The sequence below is a fragment of the Solanum pennellii genome, chromosome 3 (assembly GCF_001406875.1).
Source record: "Solanum pennellii chromosome 3, SPENNV200".
NCBI classification, from domain to species: domain Eukaryota; kingdom Viridiplantae; phylum Streptophyta; class Magnoliopsida; order Solanales; family Solanaceae; genus Solanum; species Solanum pennellii.
The window spans coordinates 13,458,582-13,484,027 of record NC_028639.1 but is presented as its reverse complement, the minus strand read 5'-3'; positions in this window follow the sequence as shown (position 1 = coordinate 13,484,027).

The following is a 25,446-nucleotide window of genomic DNA, read 5'->3' as shown; positions in this document are numbered from 1 at the left end:
CCCCCCCAATCTTTCAACTTGGCAAGACCCCAACGTCGTCTTCCTCGCCTTTTCCAGAATGCTCCTCAAAACTTCTCCTCCTTCCCAACGTTTTTCTCCACTTCTTCAAAAAAAGGTTGACGCCTCACTCTTTCCTCTCCTTCCCCAGGCGTCTGCGCGCTTACCTTCCCCATAACCCTATGCCTCTTTCAACCTATCCCATCAAGTTCGGCCATGCACCCCCGAAAATACCAATATCCGGCGGTCTCCAACGTCACCTCTTCCCCCATCCACCGTCCATCAATCACAACCTCCTCTCTATCAACTTTATACCTTTTTCTAATTAATTTTCTTATCTAATGCAGGCCTATAAATCTTGACTTCCACTATTGCTTGGCTTTAAAAGTGAGAGACGCAAAGAACTATTTGATTTTGGTTGGTTATGCTTTAATCTAATGAGTTTTAGAGTGTGAGTCTTTGCCAAAATTGACTATAAAAAGCCATTTCATTCCCATTGAAAATGATCGGAAAAAAATCTCAGATATCATCGAGAAATTAGAGAGAGATCGAGCAAAAAGATAAAAACACAATACATATTTCAAAGAGTTCAAAAGATTATCTCAACTCATTCTCCTTCCATTTTGAACTCGAGTTTGGGTAAGTTTGAAGTTTGAATCTTGACGTGAAAGCACTTAGTATGTTTTTCAACACAAGGTGAAATCCTTTCTCTCATTTATTTTTTTTTCTTCCTTTATTGTCATCTAATTTGGTCATGTTAAGGGATCTTATGTTGTGTGTGATCTGTTCTATTTTTTTTATGTATGTGTTGATATTTACCTCTTTGATTCTCCAAGAATAAAAAAATGAGGAATAATATGATTTGATCTCGTCTTTGTTTAATTTGAACCTATAGTTGTCTTGCATCCTGAGATATATTTGATATGTAGTATAAAATTTTTGAAATCCAGGCCAAGTTCACTGCCATGCCATATCAAACTTAAAGTAAAATTATAATTTACTTTCATGTGGGAAAGGATGCTCTGGCTTATGTAATAAAAATGTCAAAATCTTTCACTTTGTCAACTAATAGTTTTTGTTGTTATTGTAATATTGAACATTCATATTTGTTTAATCCTCCGAATTAAATGGGTAATGATATCCGTCTCATTATATTTTAGTTAAAAATATAATTTATAACATGTTAAAAGAATTTACTAGTGTTACAAAATCAACTACAAACTGAAGTAGTTGAATATGTGATTGATATTTAAAGTTTGCCTTAGTTTCGTGTTAGCTTTCTCTTTAGTTTTCTGCTCAAAATGTCATTGTTATTTCTCTTTGTACTATTGTCGTTTTCTTATTGTGATATTTCAAAAAAATCATTCCACGTTACATGTGTCGAAAATTGATTATTTTTTCTCTTTAGAGATAGAAACTATAAAAGGTTATTCTTGTTCTGTTTAATCCTAATTCTATCAAAGAATATGAACTATTGTGCACTGTTGTATATGTAAGAAATTTTCATGAAGATCTTGAATGTTTATTTTTGTATATTTTTTATCAGCATGAGCAATTAGTATGAAAGTGAATGTTTTGGCCTGTATTTTAAAACTAAATTCTCTAATTGCTGTGCTTTATTAATATGTCATGTGTTTCCTAAATTCTCGAAAACATATGTGAGGTTTATGCTACAGTGTTCAACATGTGAGTATTCAACATATGAATAAATTTAATGGAAATTCATTGAAGTTTTACTGCCTAACTAGAAAAAAATGTTATGTTCACTATTTAGTCTTGCTATTGTTTGACACATGATTCTAGTCTATTTCTTTCTCATATTTTTCATGTATAATCGAAGAGCTGTAGTTTCTACATTAAAACTCGTCATTGTCCTAAAATATTAGGCCATCAACAATTAGGACAATCACAATTCTTGGAGTATTGCAAATTAAGAGTCCAATGTTTTCTTTAGTCTTTCTTTCGTTATCCTATTAATGTTGTTTCGATATGTTGGCTAACTTTTACTTACAAGTTTTTGATATATCACTTGTCTTTTGTTTTTGAAGTTTATTTACGTGAGATAAAATTATTTGTGTATGAATTTAGATGAAACACTTTTAGCACAAATGATACAAAAATATTTCCTTAAAAAATGGGTTAGCATTTTTCCTTATAACATTCTTTTGGGCATTTTAAGTTGAACAGTGGGGGCTTATAATTTAAAAAGTTTTCCAAATGAAGCTTCAAAGGGGCTAAACTAATATTCGTATAAGTCCACTCATCGCTTAGGACCCCCAAATAAATTTGAAACTAGTTTAAAGGCTAGAATAATTGCCTTTAGAAATTACATAGGCTAAAGTATTTACCTTTAGACATACATATTTTTTTTTAAAAAATAAGTAGGAAATTAGAATTATATATTTAACAAAATAAATATAACTAGAGAACAAGTCTCAATAGTTAGAAGCATATTTTATAAATCTTTAGATCAGCCTCTCTATAAAGAAATTATATTTACTATTATTACTATCTCTATTTCTAAAAATCAAATATTGTTGAAATATATTAATTTCTTAAAACATGTTATTTCAAGATTTTAGATATGCAAACATGTTCAAAATACAAGGTATATACATATATATGTCATACACATAAAATTTTAAATTCTATATTTTCTCTACATAGTCTATTATCTTTATCTACTATCTCATTTTTATTTCACGTCTTAATAAAACAATAATTTTTTGCAAATTTAACATATATAGGATAAGTTTACTAGGACACATCTATATTTTCCAGCATATAAAAATTGGCATACCTTTTAATTGCATATATGTATTTTACTTATTCATTTTACTATATTTCAATCATACTACTATTAATTTTATTTAATAAACATATATATGCCGTACCTTAAATTGAACTCTTTTTCTTAAGCTAATTAACATATCATTGATTTTCAAAGCAAATAAATAAAGAAGTTTTTCTAATCATTCCTAAAATGAGTTTAAGGACTATCTTAGGAATAGGCTCTGAGAGATGCTTAACACCTTCCTCTCGAGTAACCAAACCCTCTACTCAAAATCTCATTGTTTCACAAATATAAACAGAGTTTACATTTACATTAAAAAATAATATTCCTAATATTTTTCATAAAATTTAGGGGGGCCTTTAAAACAAACACAAAACAATTTTTTCAAAAATCAGAGTGACAGTCATATTATGTTGCATACTGTTTTGGCTAGTTCAAAATAGGGTGCGACAGTTTGGCAACTTTGCTGGGGAAACCCCATTTAATTCCTGATTTGTCTTAAGTTCAATCAAACGATCAGACAACCTTAATTAATAAGACCCTTTCGTCTTTTCCCAAAAATAGTACAGCCTCTACCACCCCCTAATCTTTCAACTTCTCAAGACCCCAACGTCGTTTTTCTTACCTTTTTTTTAGAAAAAAGGACGACACTCCTCAGAACTTCTCCTCCTTCCACCGTATTTCTCCACTTTTTTTCAAAAAAAGAATGACGCCCTACTTTTTCTTCTCCTTCCCAGATGTTTGCATGCTGCATGCTCACCTTCTCCATGCAACTTTTGACCTCTCCTATCAGGTACAGCAATGAACAGCCGGAAAACAAAAATATCTGGAGGTCTCCAGCATCACCTTTTCCCCTTCTGTCGTCCATCAATCACAACCCCCCCCCCTTTCTATTAGCTTTATATCTTTTCGTATTAATTTTCTGACCCAAAGCAGGCCTAAAAATCTTGACTATCATCATTGCAAGGCCTAAAAAGGTGAAATCATACTATTCCTCATTTTCGATTGTTTGAGAAACAAAGAGGCGAATAATAACACATACGTAAAAAAAATAGAATAGATTACACACAACATAACATCCCTTCACATGACCATATTAAATGGCAATAAAAGAAAAGAATAAATGACAGAAAGAATTTCACCTTGTGTTAAGAAGAAAGCTAAGTGCTTTCATGTCAAGTTTCAAACTTCGAACTTACTCAAACTCAAGTTCAAAACAAAAAGGGATGGAGATGAGATAATCTTCTGAACTCTTTGAAATATGTATTGCATTTTTCCATTTTTCCTTGATCTCTCTTTGATTTAAGGATAATGTCTGAGATTTTCTCTGATCATTTTTAATGGGAATCAAATTGCTTTTTATAGTCGATTTTGGGATACACTCACAATCAAAAACTCTTTGTTTCTCGTTGTACCATTGCTGTTTTCTTGTTGTGATATATCAAAAAAATCAATCCACTTTTGATGCGTCAAAAATTGACTATTTTTTCACTTTAAAGATAGCGACCATAAATGGTAATTTCTTGCTCTAACTAATTCTATCAAAGAGTATGGGCTGTTGTTGTGCCTTGTTGTATATGTAAGAACTTTTCATGGAGATTTTGAATGTTTATTTTTTGTATATTTATTATTAGCATGAGCAAGCTTTATTAATACATCATGTATCTCCTAAATTTTTGAAAACATAGTCGAGGTTTATGCTCCCGTGTTCAACATATGAATATATTTAATAGAAATCCATTGAAGTTTTATTGTCTTACTATAAAAAATGCATATGTTCACCATTTAAACATGTTATTATTTGACACATGATTATAATTTTTTTCTTTCTCGTAATTTTTGTGTACAATTGGAGGGCTGGAGTGTAACGACCGGGTTCCATCGTTATAGAAAAGCCAATGGGGAAAATTTTTGAGTCGGTAAATTTTTTGGTAGTAGTTTGAAATTTCCCAACCTAGTCCATATTTGGACGAAATCGGAGTCATTAATATTTAGGGAAATCTGGTAGCAATCGGGTGAATTGTTTATGATTTTGATTGCGTTAGTAGTTAGATAAGTCGTTAAGGAACTCGTACGACTTTATGGAATAGAATTTGGGGAAGTAGAACTCCCAAAATTGATCATAGAGTCAATAGTATTTTCGAAGCATCGTTAGTTATAGGTGTGTTGTGAAATGGGGCTCTTGGAATTATTGAAATAGCTCACTATTTCCGTGCAAGTGTTCTGGAGAAATTTTGGTCGCTCTGGCAGGGTCGTTATAGCGGGGCAAGGGTCGCTTAGCGGGTTCGATGCGACTTAAGGCCATTAATAAACCCCTAAATAACTTTATTTTGCACTTTTCAGTTTTTTTCCTAAGGAACGAACCCCAGGCGAATCCTGCTTGTTTTTCACCATTCTTGAGGCTAAAAATAAGTTTTTCAATCTCGGAATTCATTTATCAATCCGTAGAACGTAATATAATAGGTAAATATTGATGGGGGGTTTGACATAGATTTTATGGGAAAAACAACTCTAATTTGGATAATTGAGATCAAGGGTATGATCTAGGGTTCATAGAATTGTTATAGTTTCGGGTAATTAATGATTGTTTGTTGAATCCTGTGTTAATATGATTGATTGTAAACCAAGAACAAGCGGAACAAATCTGAAAAGGGAAGGATCAAGTGTCTTAGGGTTTCAAGCTTGTGTCGAGGTAGGTGACGATTGTCATTCTGTGATTGTGTGATGTATGTATGTTCTTGCTTCATTATGATAATTTTATGTATATGAATGTTGCATTATTGATAACACTTGTTGTAAATGAGATAGACAAATGATTATATGTCATGAATAGCTTCTTGATTGTTTGACTTGAGAATATACTTGTGTTTGTGATTGTGGTGTGTTGATGAATTAGATTTCCACGTTTCGAAATGACTAACTGGGTACGGATTGCCATGCTTCGGCATAAAATTGGTATCGAATTGCCACATATCGTCATGACTATGCGCTCGGGTACCACATTCCAATATGCTAACACTTTGGTATTGGTTCTATGAGAGGACCAACTACTTGACATATTTATATATATTGGGAAATGTGAAGTTGATCTTTGTTCGTAATGTTTATAATGTTGTTTATGTTGATATATATGCATGTGATTATAATGTTATATTACTTGGTTATGTTGCACTTAGTGGGATTGTTGTGTGATCCTGCCAGTACTTTGTGGTCTTGTAATGATTCAACACTTGCTTTTATATTTGTTGAGTTGGCAAACCTCTTTTAAGAGATTAGTGATCGTTGCTATTTAAGCTAAGGGTGAGCCAATTCTTTCGGGCTTCCATGGAATTCTCTTTCGTCTGTGCCCACCATTTTCGTATTTAGAAATTTGTTTTTACTTAGTTAATTAGTTCATTACATTAGGGTTGCATCCATTCTTGTTTAGACTTGTTGAGCTTTAGATGTTTTGGTACATTGACTTTTAGATTCTAGGCATTACTTCCGCAATGTTAGTTTTATTGTTAGACTTTTATTGGAGTTTATGGGAACTCCCTATTTCTTTCCTTAGTACTTAACTTGCTTCCATGACTTAAATGTCTTAGTAGTGGTTCTCCCACCAGGGAGTTAGTGTGAGTGCCAATTATGATGGTCTGGGTTGTGATAAAGTTGGTATCATAGCGTAGGTTCATTTATCTTGATGTACCAAAGTGAGTCTAGTATAATCTCGCGAAATGGTACGGGTACACCTTTACTTTTCTTCGAGAGGCTATAGGACTTTTGGAAATCTCTCTGTTTTCTCTTGTCTCCTTTGTGCTATAACTTGATTCCAATTGGTATCTATCGATTCATATTGGTATCTAATATCCTTCACCTTTTTGTCTGAATGGTTAACACTAGATATAACAGCGTCAGGCTCGTAGCTCCTGTCAATGCACAAACCGAGGAACCTGTAGTAAGAGGTCGCAGTCAAGGCAGGGGTACAGGATAACCTAGGGGTAGAGGTTGCGGAAGAGTAGCGCCTATTGCAAATGAGGTGGCGACTGAAAATGTTCCCCATAATGAGGCGTCTCTCGTGCATAATGAGAACATAGAAGAGGATATTGAGTTTGGGGATGTTGAGGAAGTTGGACAAGAGGAAGAGGTGCCAGCAGAGACTACAGTTGTTCCTCCCATCGATTCGGTGTTAGCTCAACGGATTATGTCATTCTTGAAGGGGTTGGGTGGTCCTAAAGTGCTTCCATTTATTTAAGCAACTCAAGCTTATGGTAATCCCCCTATTGTTATCACTACTTCTAAGGTGGGTAGAAACGTAGTTCAGTGACGATTGGTAATGAGCACGACATGTTAACCAAAATTTTGAAGCTAAAGCCTCCGGTATTTCATTGTTCTGAAAATGAGGATGCTTATGAGTTTATCTTAGATTACTATGAGATGCTTCATAAATTGGGTATTGTTCATTAACATGTGGTTGAGTTTGTGTCCTTCAAACTTCAAGGTGAGGCCAAGCAGTGTGGGAAAATTATATGGAGTGCATATCTTCTACTTTACCTGCACTTACTTGGACCTAATTTCATGCTCTATTTCTAGATAAATATGTGCCTAGAACTTAGAGGGATCGTAAGAAAGATGAATTTATGTTTTGGAACAAGGTGGTATGTCTATGGCTGTCGATGAGGCCGAGTTTAATGCTTTGTCTAGATATGATACTCAACTGGTGACTACTGAGGAGGAGAGGATCCACTTATTTATTAGGGTATTGTATTCTGAGTTGCAAGTATTATCGGTCCATATGACTTCTGCATGGAGGAGCTTTAATGAGGTGACAAATTATGTTAAGAAAGTGGATGGGGTGAGGCGAGACGGTCAGGATAAGGCATTGGCAAAAAGGGTCAATACTTCAGGTAACTTTCAAGTTTCTTATTCCAAAGGTTTAGGAAGGCCAACACTTGGAGCCAAGCTAATTCTGTACGCTATACCCGCCTTTACAGGTAATTACTCAGGAGCTCCATCTCATAATTTTCAGGATAACTAGGGGGTTGCGCCTTCGACGGGCAACAAACCATCTTTTGATTGTACATTCTACAACTATGGAGAACCTGGGCATATAAGGAGATAATTCCCCCATCCATGTGTGTTTTATTCCGTACAATAGTCATCTAGAGCAGTTGTACCCACGGGGAATGGTAATAATGGGAGAGAACATCCACAAGGTGGACCAAGAAGTAATCAACGAGGTTGTAGAGGTAGCAGAAATGATAACAGAGGTTGGTGTAATCCGAAACTAGTTAGAGAAGTAGCTCGTGAAGATGATTGGACTTAATGTTATGCTTTTTTAGGCAAGAATGAGGCAGAGGCATCTGACGCGGTTATCACAAGTATTATTCTTGTTTGTGACCAGATGGCTAATATGTTATTTGATCCGAGTTCTACTTATTTTTATGTATCCGTGGGATTTGTCTCCAAGTTTTTTATGATAAATGATGTACTTTATAACCCTTTCCATGTTTCTACCCTAGTAGGAGAGTCAGTCATAGTTAACCCTGTCTATTGTGGTTGTCCTATTTTGTTTATGGGATTCCGTACTTGGGCTGATTTAGTAATTTCGGATTTGATTGACTTTGACACAATTTTAGGCATGACTTGGTTGTCCCCTCATTATGTTGTGCTTAATTGTAATACGGGAAAAATTAAAGCGGGAAGGGGTGTGCAAGCCTAAAAAAGTAAGATTATATCATCCATTCGGGCTAGTAAATTAGTAGAACAGGTTTGTTTGGCTTAATTTGGCTCATATTAGGGATGTTGAGATTGAGGCTTCTATATTGAGTCTATTCCGGTGGTGTCCTAATTTAGTGAAGTGCTTCCTAATGACTTTTCTGGTAAGCTTAGAGATAGAGATTTTTGCATTGACTTAGAACCTGGTACGCACCCCATTTCCATCCCTCCATATCGCATGGCTCCAGCAGAACTGAGAGCGCTTAAGGCTCAAATCCAAGAACTTCTTGATAAGGGATTTATTCATCCTAGTTCTTCCCCATGGGGTGCTCAAGTTTTGTTTGTTAAGAAAAAAGATAGTAGTATGAGAATGTGCATAGACTACTGGCAATTAAATAGAGTCACTATTCGGAACAAGTACCCTTTGCCTCGAATATATTATCTCTTTGACCAATTGCAAGGTGCATCAATTTTCTCTAAGATTGATCTAAGATCCATGTGCCCAAGATGGCATTTAGAACTCTCTATGGGCACTATGAGTTTTTTGTTATGTCATTTGGATTGACCAATGCGCCTGGAACTTTCATGAGATTAATGAATGGCGTGTTCAAGTCATTTCTTGATGCTTTCGTAATAGTCTTTACTGATGATATCTTTGTTTATTTGTAAAGTGAGGAATATCATGTCGAACATCTTCGTATTTTTTTGGGTATTCTTGGGAAACAAAGGTTGTATGCAAAAATTTCTAAGTGTGGTTCTTGGTTGAATTAGGTTACATTTTTGGGGCATGTAGTTTCAAAAGAAGGGGTAATGGTAGATCCTCAAAAGATTGAGGCGGTTAAGAAATAGGTTCGTTCTAGATCTGTTACGGAAGTTAGGAGTTTTATATGACTCGCTAGCTATTATCATCAATTTGTTAAGAATTTTTCTTCCATTGACACTCACTTTACCAGTTTTACCAAAAGGAGATACCATTTGTATGGACAAAAAAATGTGAGGAGAGCTTCCAAAGGCTTAAGACTCTCTTGAACACTGTTCTATCATAGCATTACCGGTGGAAGGTAAGGATTTTATTATTTATTGTGATGCATCACATTCTGTTTGGATTCTATGTTGATGCAGAATAAGAATGCTATAACTTGTGCCTCGCATTAATTGAAGGTGCATGAGATGAATTATCCAACACATGACTTAGACTTGGCAGCAGTAGTGTTTGCGCTTAAAATATGGTTGCATTACCTCTATAGTGTTAAGTGTGAAATGTTAACTGATCAGCGTAGTTTGCAGCATGTGTTCACTCAGAAGAATCTTAATTTAATAGAACAAAGATGGATGGAGTTACTCAAAAATTATGATGTCACCATCTTATACCATCCGGGCAAGGCTAATGTGGTGACAGACTCTTTGAGAAGAAAAGTGGTGAGTATGGATAGTTTAGCTTGCTTGAGTGTATCCAAGCGACCTTGGTCCAAGAAAATTCAAACCTTGGACTCTAAAATCATGAAGTTGGGCATCTGATAAAAAGGAGGAGTATTAGTATCGAAGTTAGAGCCACATTCATTGAAGAGATAAAGGCCAAACATTTTAAAGATGAAAATTTGGATGAGCTTAGAAAGAAGGCTACAATAGGTAAGGCACAAGAGACCACTCTTGATGCGAATGGTGTACTCAATTTTAAAGGGAGAATATGTATTCCTAGAGTAGATGACTTGATTGAGAAATTGTTGGTAGATTCTCATGGTTTACGATATCCTATTCATTCGGTGTGACCAAGATGTATAGAGATCTGAAGCGAATTTATTGATGGACAGACATGAAGAACAAAATAGTAGAGTTTGGGTCGAAGTGTCAATATTGTAAACAAGTGAAGTATAAACATCAAAGATATGCGGGTTTGCTTCAAAGAATGTCAATTCTGGAGTAGAAGTGGGAAAGGATATCCATGGACTTTGTGGTTGGTCTTCCCGAGACTTTGCGAAAGTTTGATTCTATTTGATTAGTGGTTGATATGTTGAATAAGCTAGCACCCATTTTATTATGGTAACAATAGATTATAATGTTGAACAATTGGCTAAGGTGTATGTGAAAGCGATAGTGAGGTTGTGTGGGGTGCTCCTTTCTAGCATCTCAGATCGCGATACCCAATTCACCCCCAAGTTTCGAAGGAAATTGCATGATGAATTCGGCAACACTCACTTTTAGTATAATCTTCCATACATAGACAGACGGGCAGTAAGAGAGGACTATTCAAAAGTAATAGAAGACATGTTGAGGGCATGTATGATTGATTTTGGAGCGAATTGGGATAAGTTCCTACCCTTGTGTTATTTCTCTTATAATAATAGTTATCACTCCAGCATAAATATGACACCATTTGAGTCACTCTATGGGAGGGGATGTAGATCACCCATAGAATGGTTTGTGGCTTGAGATGTGAAACTTATGAGTCCACAAATTGGACATTTAGGGCTTTATTTTGATAGAAATAGTGTCCTGAAATGCTTAATTTGTCTCAATATCTGTTGAAAACTCTTAAGTTTTAGGTATTTGAAGTTTTAGTGTAAGCATGGACACTTACGCGCAAAAAGGAACAAAGAGGCTGAAAAGAAAGTAGAAACTGAAGTCTGAGCATCGCCAAGTACGCTTGGTGAGTTGCCGAGTGGATGTACTCCGCTTTTTGTTACAACATGCAAAGCCCTGAAGGAAGTGGATCAAAAGGCGATGAGAGAAGCAGTCGACGAATAGGTTCGCAAAGCAATGCTATACCGCCCAATAGTCCTAACACAAAAAAGTCTGAAGGCAAGCACAAAATAACGATGAACTAGAATAAGGGTGATTCACCGAGTTATTCGGCGATCGCGACTAACCTCGCCGACTGGTCTACCACAACACTAAATCTAAAAACTATAAATATTAGTCTTAGTCATTATTTTTAAGAGTTCAAACATTATCATTAAGTTTGACATTTTAGAACTCTACGTTTTGTATTTTCTCTCAAGTTTGGAGAGGGTTTTGTGGGATACTTGAAGAAGGAAGGGTTTCATCTTCCCCAAGTTGGAAGTGGGTCTTCTCCATTTTTCTTCATATGCTCATATTAAGGTTTAATCTATTATACCCATCTGATTTCATTATCATTTTAGGTGTAATTTGTTATTGCTTGATGTGTGGTTAAAACCCCCCATTCTTTGGGTGTGATTTAGCAAATATGTGTTGATATTATTGTTGGGTCTTGCTTGCTGGTAGGTTAGATGTATTTTAATGGTTATTTCACCTAGTGGTTGTGGTTAATTTGATGGATTTGTAGTTGAAAATACAAAAACACCCATGTGTTTTTGACTTGCCCGAGAGGGAGGTCGCGAAATCGAGACTGCTAGACTGATGGCCTAAGGAGTGGGTCGACATGAGGTTCATCCTGAGAGGGTAAGCCCTAGTTCCATATACTAACACTCTGCTTGAGAGAGTGAGTGGGATAAGGCATAGGCTAGCCTTCATTCGACAAATGGGTGTCCGAGAGGAACACATTTGAAACGGGTAAGTTGCGCGAATGGGAACTTATTTCCATCTAATGCTTAGCCTAGTAACTATTATATTGCAAAATTTCTTATCAAAAACATGTACCCAACTATTTATCTCAACATGTATTGCGGTCAAACCCCAAGAACATTTCCCCGTACTTGATTCACCTTTTTCATTTTTATCGTTTTTACTTTACTTGTGAAAACCCACCCTTTGATACTGGAAACTTTTGTGTCGACCCTTTCATTTTACATGTTTTTATTTGAAATTTATTTACCTATGACTAATTAGAAAAGGAATTCTAGTTTAGCTACGTATTCTCAAAACCGCTCTCTCACGATCCAACCCTTGGTTGGGTTACTTAACTATCGACGATCATAGACACTCATACCATATGTTAGTGTAGTTGGTAACAATAAGCATCAGAAACGTTTGAGTTTATTTAGTGATGCATGCTCAAGATAATGTGAGGAGTATTTAAGATAAGCTTCTAGCATCTTAGAGTAGACAAAAGAAGCATACGGATCATAAGGTAAGAGACATGGCATTTCAATCATATGAAAATGTTCTTCTTAAAGTATCACACATCAAAGGGGTTATGAGATTTGGTATGAAAGGTAAGCTAAGTCGTAGGTACATTGGTCCCTTCGATATTTCTTGAGTATGTCGGGCCGGTAGTGTATAGATTAGGTTTACCTACTAATCTATCGAGTGTTCATCCGATATTTCATGTGTCCATGTTTAAGAAGAGAAACCTATTCCAATTATTTATCGTGATTTATGCAAGTTGAGGATTGAGGAGATTAAGTCCGTGAAATTTCAATGAAAGCATCATCCAGTTGAGGAGATACTTGGGAAACCGAGAGAGACATTCGAGACAAGTATCCCCAATTATTTGTCGATTCAGGTGCTACTCCATTCCTTCCTAAGCCTATTTTTCCTAAATTTGTGACTCGGGAATGAGTGATGGGTAAATTGGTATCTATTGTAATGATAGGGTTTCATCCTTACAAAAAAGCCAACAGGAAAACTTTTGCATCGGAAAACTTTTTTGTAGTAGTTTGAAATTTCCCAACCTAGTCCAGATTTGGACAAAATAAGAGTAATAAGGTGTAGGGAAATTTGGTAAAAATTGGGTGAATTGTTTGTGTTTTTTAGTACAAGAGTAGTTAGATAAGTCGTTAAGGAACCCATACAACTTTACAAAATTGAATTTGGGTGAGTAGAACTCCCATAATTGATCTTAGCGTTAAAAGTAATTTTGGAGCGCCATTGGTTCGAGGCGTTTTGTGAAATGGGGGTCTTGGAATTATTAAAATAGCTTAATTGTTTCGTGCAAGCTTCCCTGGCAGATTTTTGGTCGCTCTGGCGGGGTCGCTACAACAGGGTTAGGATCGTTGTAGCGGGCTCGATGCGACTTAAGGTCGTTAGTAAACCTCTAAACGATATAATTTCGCACTTTTTGATTTTTGAGCTAAGGAACAAATCGTAGGCAACTCCTACTCGTTTTTCACCGTTCTTGAGGCTAAAGGTAAGATTTTAAGTCCTCGAATCCATTGTTTGATCCATAGAACGCAATAGAATGGGTAAATATTGATGGCGTAGGGTTTTGATATAGATTATATGGTGGAAACAACCTTAATTTGGATAATTGAGATCATGGGTATGATATAGGATTCATAGAATTGTTATAGTTTTGGGTAATTAGTGATTTTTTGTTGATTCACATGTTATTATTATTGTTTGTAGACCAAGAACAAGAGGAACATATCCGAAAAGGGAAGGATCAAGTTTCTTAGGGTTTCAAGCGTGTTTCGAGGTAGGTGATGGTTATGATTTTATGATTGTGTGATATATGTATGTTCTTGTTTCACTATGATACTTTTATGTATATGAATGTTGCATTATTGATCACACTTGTTGCACATGAGATAGACGAATGACTAGACGCCATGATCGTTTCTTGATTTTATGACTTGAGAGTATACTTGTGTTTGTGATTGTGGTGTGTTGATGGATCAAATTTCCACGTTCCGGAATAACCAACTAGAATCAGATTGCCACGTTCCGACATAAAAATGGGATCGAATTGTCACGTTCCGTCATAACTATGGGATTGGGTATCATATTCTGGTATGCTATCAGTTTGGGTTTGGGTTATACGAGATGACCAACTACTTGACATATTTGTGTACATTGAGAAATTTGAATTTGATCGTTGTTCATAAATGTTGATAACATTGTATATGTTGATATATCTGCATGTGATTATAATGTTGTTTGACTTGCTTATGTTGCACTTAATGAGATAGCCGCGTGATCCTACCAGTACACTGTGGTTGTGAACTGATTCTGCACTTGCTTCTATTTTTATTGAATACATGACATCTTCAAGCGGCTATTGCCAGACCTTGCTTAGAATATCAATGATCATCGCTTCAAATTCAATTATCATCGCTTCAAGCGGCTATTGCCAGACCTTGCTTAGAATATCAATGATCATAGCTTCAAATTCAAGGGCGAACCATTTTTTTGGGCTGCCACGGAATTATCTTTCGTTAGATTGGGGTTACATCCGTTCTTGTTTTGACTTGTTGAACTTTATATGTTTTGGTACATTAGGTTTTAGGCATTACTTCTGCAATGTTAGTTTTATTGTTATACTTTTTTTTTGGAGTTTATGGGAACTCCCTATCTCTTTCCTTAGTTCGTAACTTAAATGTCTTAATTTTATTTTCATTGCTTGGATTGGTTTGTAGTAGTGGTTTCCCACCGCAGAGTTAGTGTGGGTTCCAATCACGACGGTCGATTTCGTGATATGGAGTTTCTACTTTGAAACTCGTTATTGGACTAAAATATTAGGACAACAACAATTAGGACCATCACATCGCTTGGAGTTTACTACTATATTGGAGTCTGATATTTACTTATCCTTTCTTTCATTGTCTTATTTATGTTGAGCTTCTACTTTGGAACTTGTTATTGGCCTATAAACATGAGAAATTTTGAGTTTCATGTATAATGGGTTGTTAGATGTAGTTCTTACTTCCTTGTGTTGCATTGATTATGTTTGTGATGGAATTGAAGTTTCCTCCTTTGAATGTGCATTTGATGTTCTATGCATGATGGGATGCTAGTCTTAAGTCTTTACTTCCATAACGTGTCTAGATCATCATTCAAAGACAAATGTTCCTAAGGGGGAGATATTGTAAAACCTCAGAAACTAGTAGGTTAAATTAGAGATATGTTTGAGGGTTAGAGTCATGAATGTGGCCTAGTTCCAAGGAACAAGGGGAAGGGGCCAAGGCACTGCCCCATGACCACAAGGTCTTTCATGTACAGTGGTGGTCACAACTAGTCATGGTGTCACTCATGATGGTGGAGGCAGTAGCCTCCTTAGGGCTGCCTCAAACTGTCTCCTCCACATGGCGGAGGCAGTACCCTCCTTGAGAATGGATCATAGTAGACGAAAGTCTTATGTCGATATGAGAAGAAGGGATCTAGAATTTGAGGTTAATGATTGGGTCTATTTTAAAATCTCACCCATAAAGGGTGTGATGAGATTTGGCAACAAAGGGAAACTTAGTCCCGGTACATAGTCCCATATAAAATTTTGAATTATATTGGGAAGGTTGCCTATTAGTTGAATTTGCAAAATGAGTTCTCCCCGTTCATCCGGTATTTCACATTTCTATGCTTAAGAAGTTTATTGGAGACTCATCATCTATTATTGCCCTAGAAGGGTTGGGAGTTAACGAAAGACTTTCTTATGAAGAGGTTCCGGTAAAGATCCTATACAGGCAAATCAAGAGATTGAGAAACAAGGAATTAGCTTCCATAAAGGTTTTATGGAGAAAATATTAGGCAGAGGATGATACTTGGGAGAAAGAAGCCGGTATGAAGTCCCGATATTCTTATTTCTTTCCCTTTACTCCTATTCAAGCTTGAGGTAAATAGTTCCTCTTGAGTTTAAGTATGTTCGCAGTCATGTGTGTTATAAGAATTTTTCCATGATTTACTTATGTTATGCATGTTCTTGAGAAATTCACATTTAGTAAGAAAATGGGTTTTCATGATCCATTTTCCTCATCTCATTGTGAATTTAGTATGAGTTGCCTATTTTACTTCATGAGATGAGTTGATGAACATGCTTTGCTTTCAAGAGTAATTTCATTTTAGCTCCATGATATCTTGTTCAGCATACTTCCAATTATAGAAGGTAGTTCATCCTATAAACATGAGAAATGTTGAGTTTCATGCATAATGGGTTGTTAGATGTAGTTCTTACTTCCTTGTGTTGAATTTATTATGTTTGTGATTGAATAAGAGTTTGCTCCTTTGAAATGTGCATTATTTGATGTTGTATGCATGATGGGATGCTAGTCTTAAGTCTTTGCTTCCGTAAGGTGTCTAGATCGTCATTCAAAGAAGAATGTTATTAAGAGGGAGATATTGTAACACCTCAAAAACTATTAGGTTAAACTAGAGATACGTTTGAAGGTTAGAGTCATGGAGGTGGCCTAGTCCCAAGGGCAAAGGGAAAGGGGCCAAGGCACTGCCCCAATACCACGAGGGCTTTCACGTACATTGGTGGTCATAACGAGTCGTGGTATCACTCGTGACGGTAGGGGCAGTATCCACCTTAAAGCTGCCTAAATTGTCTCCTCTGGACGAGCCATTTCACAAATTTTATAGCCTTAGACGGCTCGTGGGAGTGGACTTGAACATGTCTTAGTGGTTGATGGTTGATGGAGGGTGGCTTAGCCACTGCCGCAAGGCCCATGAGAAGGACTATGGCTCGTGGCTTGCACCACGACTCGTGGAACCCCTTGTAAAGATGCATTGGGATTGTAAGCTAAGGGAACTTATTCCTAGGCACTGCCTCAATCAAATAGGGAACCAAAACTCCTCGTTATGACCATGACTCGTAGATCCCTACGTGGTCCTTGTCAGCTCTCACTTTAAGTGAGGGTTATTGTAGGCATTTAGGTTTAAGTCCTATAAAAGTGAAGTCGTTTTGGGTAATTTTAGGGTCACTATTTCAGTTATTTTAAGTCAAATTTTCCTAAAGTAAGTCATATTTTTACAACATCAAAATACTTCTGTAAAGTTCATCTCCTCACCAAAATTTTCTTCTCTAGAACTTCAAGGAAGAAGAAGAAGGAAGAAGGTGAATCTAGGGTTCAAAGAGCAAATATTCTCATCAAATTTCCATCATCAAGGTATGTTAGTCCTTCATCCATGGATAGCCTTCATCTATGGATCCCATTCAAAACCCTATTTTCAAAGAGAAAAATCCCCCAAAAGTTAGGGTTTGTCTACAAGTCATGAGTTCCTTTCAAAAACGATTCTAATGTTTGATTTAGTTTATTATTATGATTGAATTGATGATTTATTATGGTTTTTAAGTTGAAATCCCCAAGAACCCATGAAACCCCCAAATTACTCAATTATGAGCTTTTGATGTGAGTTTGTTGATTAAAGAAGAATATTATGAGATTATGCTTGTGATAGATGCGTTATTTGAATTATGTTATTATCCATTTATAATGTAGTAATTATTGATGTGTTGATGGATATACGATATATGGTCCTTGAAGGATAAAGTATGAGAATTACGCATGATTACAAGATTTATGTATATGATTTATGAACACTTAAAGGGTAAAGTGATTATGATTATGATCTAGTTGTTGTGTTGTTGGAAGTTTATCCTCATACACACTTATGTATGATTATGATATTATGTGAAAGTTTTTCTTACAATATGATGATTCTAAGGTTGAAAGGCTATTCTCACCTATTGAATCTATGAACTGTAGTATGAATTATGTTGGATTGAGTGTCAAGACATTCTTCCATGAATATGAACTTAAATCAAGACTTAATATGTAATCCATGTAAATGAATGTTTAACACCAAGTGGATATGAATATGAGATTGAAGCTTATATGCTAGTTGAGTTCGTCTTCTCAATGAAAGCTTTTACACTAGTTGAGTCCGGCTTTCCATATGGGTTCTTTCTACCTTATTTGAGTCCGGGTTCCCAAGGTATGTATCTCATGAAATAGCAACCTTCTAACTTAGTTGGGTCCGAATTTATAGAAAAAATCTCATTATCCCATAAACTATGTGCCTTCATAGGTATTTAGCTAGTGGGTCCACCTAAACTAAGAGTACAGCTCTACCTTAGGCAAGTAAGAAACCCCTTTTTGGTGTAGGGTAGACACCAGATTCCATGTTAAGCTCACATGGAAAATATCAGTTAAGTCTTATTCCCCATTATCATAATAGTATAAACAAGAGTATGAATGATGAGATATAGTTACTCAAGAGGCTATACTTAGTATGGGTGAGATATGGGATCTTATTCATCCATTGCACAAGTATGTTTTGAGGGTATGTGTGATTTATCATAAGATATGATGATCTATGAGTTAAGTATGTTTATAACTTATGTTTTTCCATTATCTTCAAAATGGTTCTTTAACTTAGTAAATTGCGTGGATTCAACTAAAATGTCCGTTTTAGCATGTTTTCATGATTGTATGCATGACTATCATATGTAGTGCATTGTTGTACTAACCCATATTTTTATATATTTTCCCCCAAGTTCAGGGTCCGGTTCTCAAGGTGGTTCTAATTGTCTCCAGAGCTTGGTTTACTCATTTCTCCTTGCTTGTTAGTGAGTCCTCATGATTCGAGGAAGGGTGTTTCCATTTAGTAGTTTCATTCTTGTATTTGACTTTCGAATTATGTTATATGGGTTGTCCTTATTTGATTCAAATTTTGGAATAGATGGCTAATTGAGACAAGTCTAGACTTTCACTTTGCTTTTATAAAAAAAATTAAGACTTGAAATGTGTTTTACTCTTATTGTTCTAATGTTTTTTATGTTATGATATGCTAAGCGGCTTTCATGGGGCCTTACGGGATTCTATGTTCCTTGTTACGTCTAGGGGATACCCTTTGGTTGTGACAATATTATTATTCAGTTTATAATGAATGAGATGGATTATGATAATTAAAGATGATAATATAGTAAATTCTCATTTTAATTTATGTAGCGTTGTTTTAATTGACACAAGATTAAAAGAAAAAGAACTCCCATTGATTAGAATTGCTTAAATGGATTTGCATGAAATATAATAAGATTTTGCCAAGTTTTACGTCATACTATATCTTTGATATTTGGAGCAACTTATAATGTTTGAAATGCCAAATAATTTAAATTTATATGTGAAATATTTGAAACAAATAAACATCTTTTTAAAAAAGAATAATTAAAAGAAAAATTCATTTTGTCAAAACAAGTACCAAATATATCATTTTATCATGAACAATTATGAGAAGTAGGAACTGTATGATATTTTTATCATGTATCAGCTTAATGTAACATTCAAGTGATTTATATTGTTTGTCTTACCATAATTAAAGTAGGCATCTGGACCTTTACCCTTCTTTACATTCATCACCTCGTTTATTCGATTTTACACAAATTAAAAAAATAAAAGATATAACTTTCATTCGAAGAAAGAGTAGCTAGAAATTGATGATGAATATTTGACTTCCTCACGCATCAAACAACCTTAAAACACACATGCACCCAACAAGAAGTTACCACAACTAAAAAAGAGCTTAAAAAAATACGAAGTCAAAAGAGATGGACAACATCACTCCGAAAAAGCGACTTTCATAATTTTAATTTTTTAATTTTTTTGGAAGAAATGACGGACAATGACTCTCTGTTCGTCATTTTCTGGTGCATATTTTCGTCAAATATATACATAATTAATATTTCATTGTTTTATCAGTAGTGATGTCGTCCATCTCTTTAAATTAAAAGTTATAATTTATTAAATATTTAAGGGACAAATATACCCCCAAACTATTGTATGTAGATACCCTCAGTCATACTTTTGGACATTGGTGTCCTTGTCGTAAAAAAAACTAGAACATATATGTCTTTTACCAGTGGAAGAGCCAGAAATTTCGCCAAGGGTGTTCAAACTTTAAAAGAGTCGATTATTTTTTTTAGCGAAGTGGGTGCACAATTTGATTTTTTTACTTATGAGTGAAAAATTAAATTGCATATCACTTAGTAACTAAGTCATATGGAAACTTAAAATTATAAAACTATCGATGGTAAAAATCAAAACTAATGGACAAAAGCCACGAAAACAATTTTTGCTTAGTTCAAATTAAATTAATTGATGAGACTTTTTTTATGATTCAAATAACTAAATGTTTCAAACTTTGAGAGAATTATGGAAAAAACTTTCCATATTTACCTTTTTTTTAGTAAGATTCTTAATTATTTTACATTTTCTAAAAAGATAGTTTAGAAATAATCAAAATTTAATTTAACTTTAAAAAAATTCTTGAGAATGTGTATACCTAATAATACACTTAATAAAAATCGAAAATATATAGAAAACAATAAAATCTTAATTATTAGGTTAACCAATTTAAGGCTAGAAACATAAAGAAGATACGGGGCAGTTATTTGAGGATTGAACCGCAGACCTCTTACACACAAATGAACATGCTTACCACCAGACCACTAGACTTTTTCATACCTTAGGGTGTTCAATTAATTATATATCCTAATATTACACAGTATTTTACCTATATACACGATATACTTTTCCGGAGAAGGGTGTTCGGCTTACCACCCTTCCATACCCTTAGCTCCGCCCCTGCCATTTACTATAACGAAAGACAAAATAGGGGAACATGGTGCACTTATCTGTTGATCTGATATTTAATTAATGTCGGGTCGGTGGATAAGATTATGGTACATGTATGTCCATTAGTATACAAGGTAACAAACAATCCACAAAAACCAACCTAAATGTTGAAAATAATTGAGAAAATAGAATCGGGGTTGGGTTGACAGAAACTCCAAGCAAATACACACCTCGAACTTTGAAAATACTCACAAGAGACTCACAAACACTCAAAATATGCAAAGAAAGAGAGAGAACTATAAAAGCTCTAAAATCTTTAAGGTTTTGATTTTTGAATTTTGAAAAGACCCTTGGCCTTTTTATATCCGGGTCGTTCGGCGATCTCGACTAACGTGGAGAAACATGTTTTGTGAATCGCTAATTGGATTTTAAGATTGCAAATCATACATGAAGAAACACCAAACTTGAAATGTTGATTCAGCAGACCTAATAAAGTCCGGATAGTGAACTTTGGCGAATTGCCCTTTAGTGTTCTGATTGTCGATTTTGACAGTACAATTTTTCATCTACTCAAGCTCAAAATGCAGACAAGAATGAGTCCGCACACGACCTTCGGTGCATCACCATTTAGGTCTTGGTATCACTTATTCTTCCTTTGCCAATCTTTCAACCTCTTCTCAACCTAAACTCATAACACACATTATTTGAAAGAACTTAAAATCAAAACAAAAGACTTGGTTTCCTCCCAAAAAGCACCTTATTTAATGTTGTGGTACCACATATTGCTCAAACTGAACAATCATTTTTAGGGTTCAGGATGGTGTCACTAGGTAATGTTCCCTTTTGCCTTGGATTGAGATGAGTGATAATTCAACCTAGTTGGGACTCCAACTGCTTGATGGAAACTGAGTGAGAAGTCAGTGTCTACGGTATAGTGGAGAAGTCATTTCTCAATTCCTTCAAAACCTTATCATATCTTTCAACTTTGTAGTTGATCTTTGCAAGCATGTCTTCGTTCCTGCTCCCTTCTGGAACAGTAGTTTTCTTGAGGAGTGGACGATCATGGGGAGGCACAATACCTATCTTTTTCCATCTCCCCATCTCTCTAATTTCCACCTAGCCATTTTCCCAACCACCATCTCTATCTTCGTTCCAACCTTGGTTCCCACCTTGTCTTTGATAATTAGTTTGAGAACCCCCCCTCCCTTAACTTAATTTCCTAAGTGTTGAACTCTTTTATTGTATAATGCCTCAAATTTGGCGTCAAATTGGGCACTGCCCACTATTGGTTCCAACCGCATTTACCAACTTAATTCCACTTCCCATGACATGTTTAGAAAACAAATTGATTTAGGTTACCATTTTGTCCACGTTTCTCTCTCTTTCATGGTCCATATCGACTTGTCCTTTGGTTAACCCACTTTTGTAGTAGGCACTTGGTCCTCTCTCATAGGTTCTGATCGGTTAACCTAAGTCATATCATCAAGTAACAAAACAGCTACATCATGCAATTTTATGCATAATCCACCATGGACTAATTGATTAGCCACACCTTTATTGACGAAATCAAGGTTGTAATAGAATTACTGCATCAACAAATTATCCGTAATGCCATGTTTTGGATATTAAAAGAGCAACTTCTTGAACCTCAGTCATGCATTATATGAAGGCTCACCTCCAATCTGCTTGAAATTTTGGATTTGGAGACAAATTTAACTATCTTCGAGCGTGGAAAGAATCTCTCCAATAAGGCATCATTTAGATCCTCCCACAAAATGATAGATACATTTGGCAACTCTGTCAACCATGTTGTAGCCTCTCCCCTTAAGAAGAATGAGATTAACCTTAAACTTTTGGATTCTTGGGAGATATTCTTGGAAATAAATTATCCACATACCTCCTTGAAGTTCCTAAGGTGTTAATGTGATCCGCATTAGGTAGACACCCCAAAATTCCTTTTATCTTGAGTAATGCTATCATAGTTTCAGTTATGTGAAACACACTCTTCCCAATTGTAATGGGTATCGGGTTTGATAACGTGGTCTTAATGACATTAATGGGCATGTTTTTTAATTCACCCATATTGTCGTTTTGACCATAGTGACTATCCTTGTCACTTGCGTGGTCGTTCATTTTGTCAACCTGCAAATTAATCAATAATATCACCATACAACAAATAGACTACAAATAAACAGGATTAAAAACTGATTTCTCAATTAGAATTGTCACATCCGGGTTTACCTCCTAGATGTAACTGGTGTCGTCGTCCTTTTCAAGGACTAAGACTAGCCTCTTAGTCTCATGTCATTCCATTCATAGGTGAAAATGCGGAAAAATTCAAAACATTCATAATCACTACTTGGAGGTTTACATAGACCTCTACATACACATAATATATATTCATAGCGAGTATACATAGACCCTTCGTATAGGAAAGCTACATAGCTTTCTACTTTTATTCCACATACATATATATAAAATATAGAAATAGTCTCAACGATTGTCTCATCTCATACCATCAAAATGATTATCACAATATGGGCATATCCTTTACATCAATCCAACAAGACCACGTATAGGTCATACAAAACTATAGTACTCAATTGAAAAGGAAAGAAATGAAAGAGTCATTAAGCTCATAACAAGTCCGTAAGCTAGATGATGGCATTGCCCTCGAAAGTTGAGGACCTACCCCACTTGGATGAAAGGAAGAATCCAAGCCTTCAACAATGTCGCCTACCAAACTCTTCAACGACCGGAACCTAAAATGTTTGGGAAAAGGGAAGAAAATGGGGTTAGTACTCCACATGTACTATGTATGAGACCTTATGCACATATACAAGCAAAACATTCTAAAGAGGAACTTTTAGTTAAACATGCCATTTTACCCTTTTAGGAACTTAATGCAAAGTCACGCAAGTCATATCAACCAACCAAACATGCTTACTATCTCACAAGTAATACTTATCCCAACATACTTGGAACAATGATTCACTACAACCCTATCATCAAGGACTAATATCACAAGAATGAATAAGATTCAATCACATCATAATAAGCAAGACAACTACTCATGAATCCTTATCAAGTCAACAAGTGCAATGAACAGGCAAAGCCACATAGCCTTCCCCAACCAAGTAAACTCAACAAGAAAACATAACCAATGTCCAACTTTAACAATATAGTCCAACTACATATATCAAGAGGATAATCATCATCATATATCGACATTTACATTGTACCATCAACATATTATCATCATATACATCATCATCATATGCTTACATAATATCAACCTCCTAAAGCTTCCATCAAAGTCAACTAGTGCAAGGCATAGTTAGAGTTCCATACCCCTACCTAGGCTTAGTTAAACCTCTCAAGTCACCTTAGTTAGTTTATGCTTCATTACTTTATTTTACTTTAGGGACCACTTGCCTTAAACGACATAGACCACATGAGCTTAGTGTGGAATCGGGTGTTGTAAACCCTTACACCGATGGAAGGTGGTCTACCAGCCAAACTAGAACCAAACACAAACGTATCTTTCTAGGTGGATCCACTAGCTAGTCTTCCTATGGGGGCAACATAGTTCAAGAACTGAGAGATAGTATATTTCCTCTTGATACCACTTGGTAGTTGGGGCCTCTTCTCATGGGAATCCATTGGATGAGTATTCCTCTTTGGGAAGTCAACATCTCATATAGAACCATAGGGAGAATCTTCCTTTTTGGGAAGTCATCACCTCCAATTGTCAAGTTCACTCGGTGCTAAGCTAAGTCCATTTATTGAAATGTCTTTAAGCCTTTAATTATCTATCATAGCTTAGTTTAGGTCATAGGGTCTACCCCTTGTATAATAATCATCATCAATAGTTCAATAAGAATTGTATGAGTATAAGTCCTTTCATCACAATTCATATAAGTGAGGTTAACACATTAGCATTTCATAGCATATCAAGACACATTGATAGTATCACCATCCTTATATCACATACACCTTAATCAACCTCACAACATAGTCAAGACATTTCAATTCAACATCATACCACCCTATAATCCTAATATAAGGCATACTCCAATGTAATATCATGACTTAACAACAATTAATCACAATTGGAAATAAAAACATAGATTCTAAGACTTACCAAGTCTTCCTCATAGTCTATCATCAAGGTCTTACCATCAACCCATAACTCAATCCAATTTGGGGAGTAACATCATCACACAATAATAACCAATAAGATAGTAAGGTCAATTGCATCTCTATAACATAACTCAACACTAGCTCACAACTTAAGACAAGATACATAGGCTAATTTCACATTACAATCCATAACCTAAATCACATCTCAAGAACTAGCATGATGGTCCTATAATTCATCTTAATTTAATTATAATAACATCATAGGATAGTAATCTAATCAATAACCAACTCAATTGAATGATCACAATACAATATAGGTCAAGATCACAATCTAAGGTTAGGGATATAGGATCATATTCTTCAATTTGGATCAAACCATCAAAAATTACTATAAACAAGTTAAATTACATGTTAATCCACTCAATATAACCTAAAGGAATCATTAACAACTCAATTCATAACTTTAATTTCGTAATTAAATGAAACCCATACGAAAACTCAACTTTTGAAATCTATTTTGAAGGAACCCTTGGAGGAAAGAGTCTCAAAGGTGAATAGAACTCATACCTTAAAGTTTGGCAACAATTTGATAGTGAATTCGTCCCTTTCTAG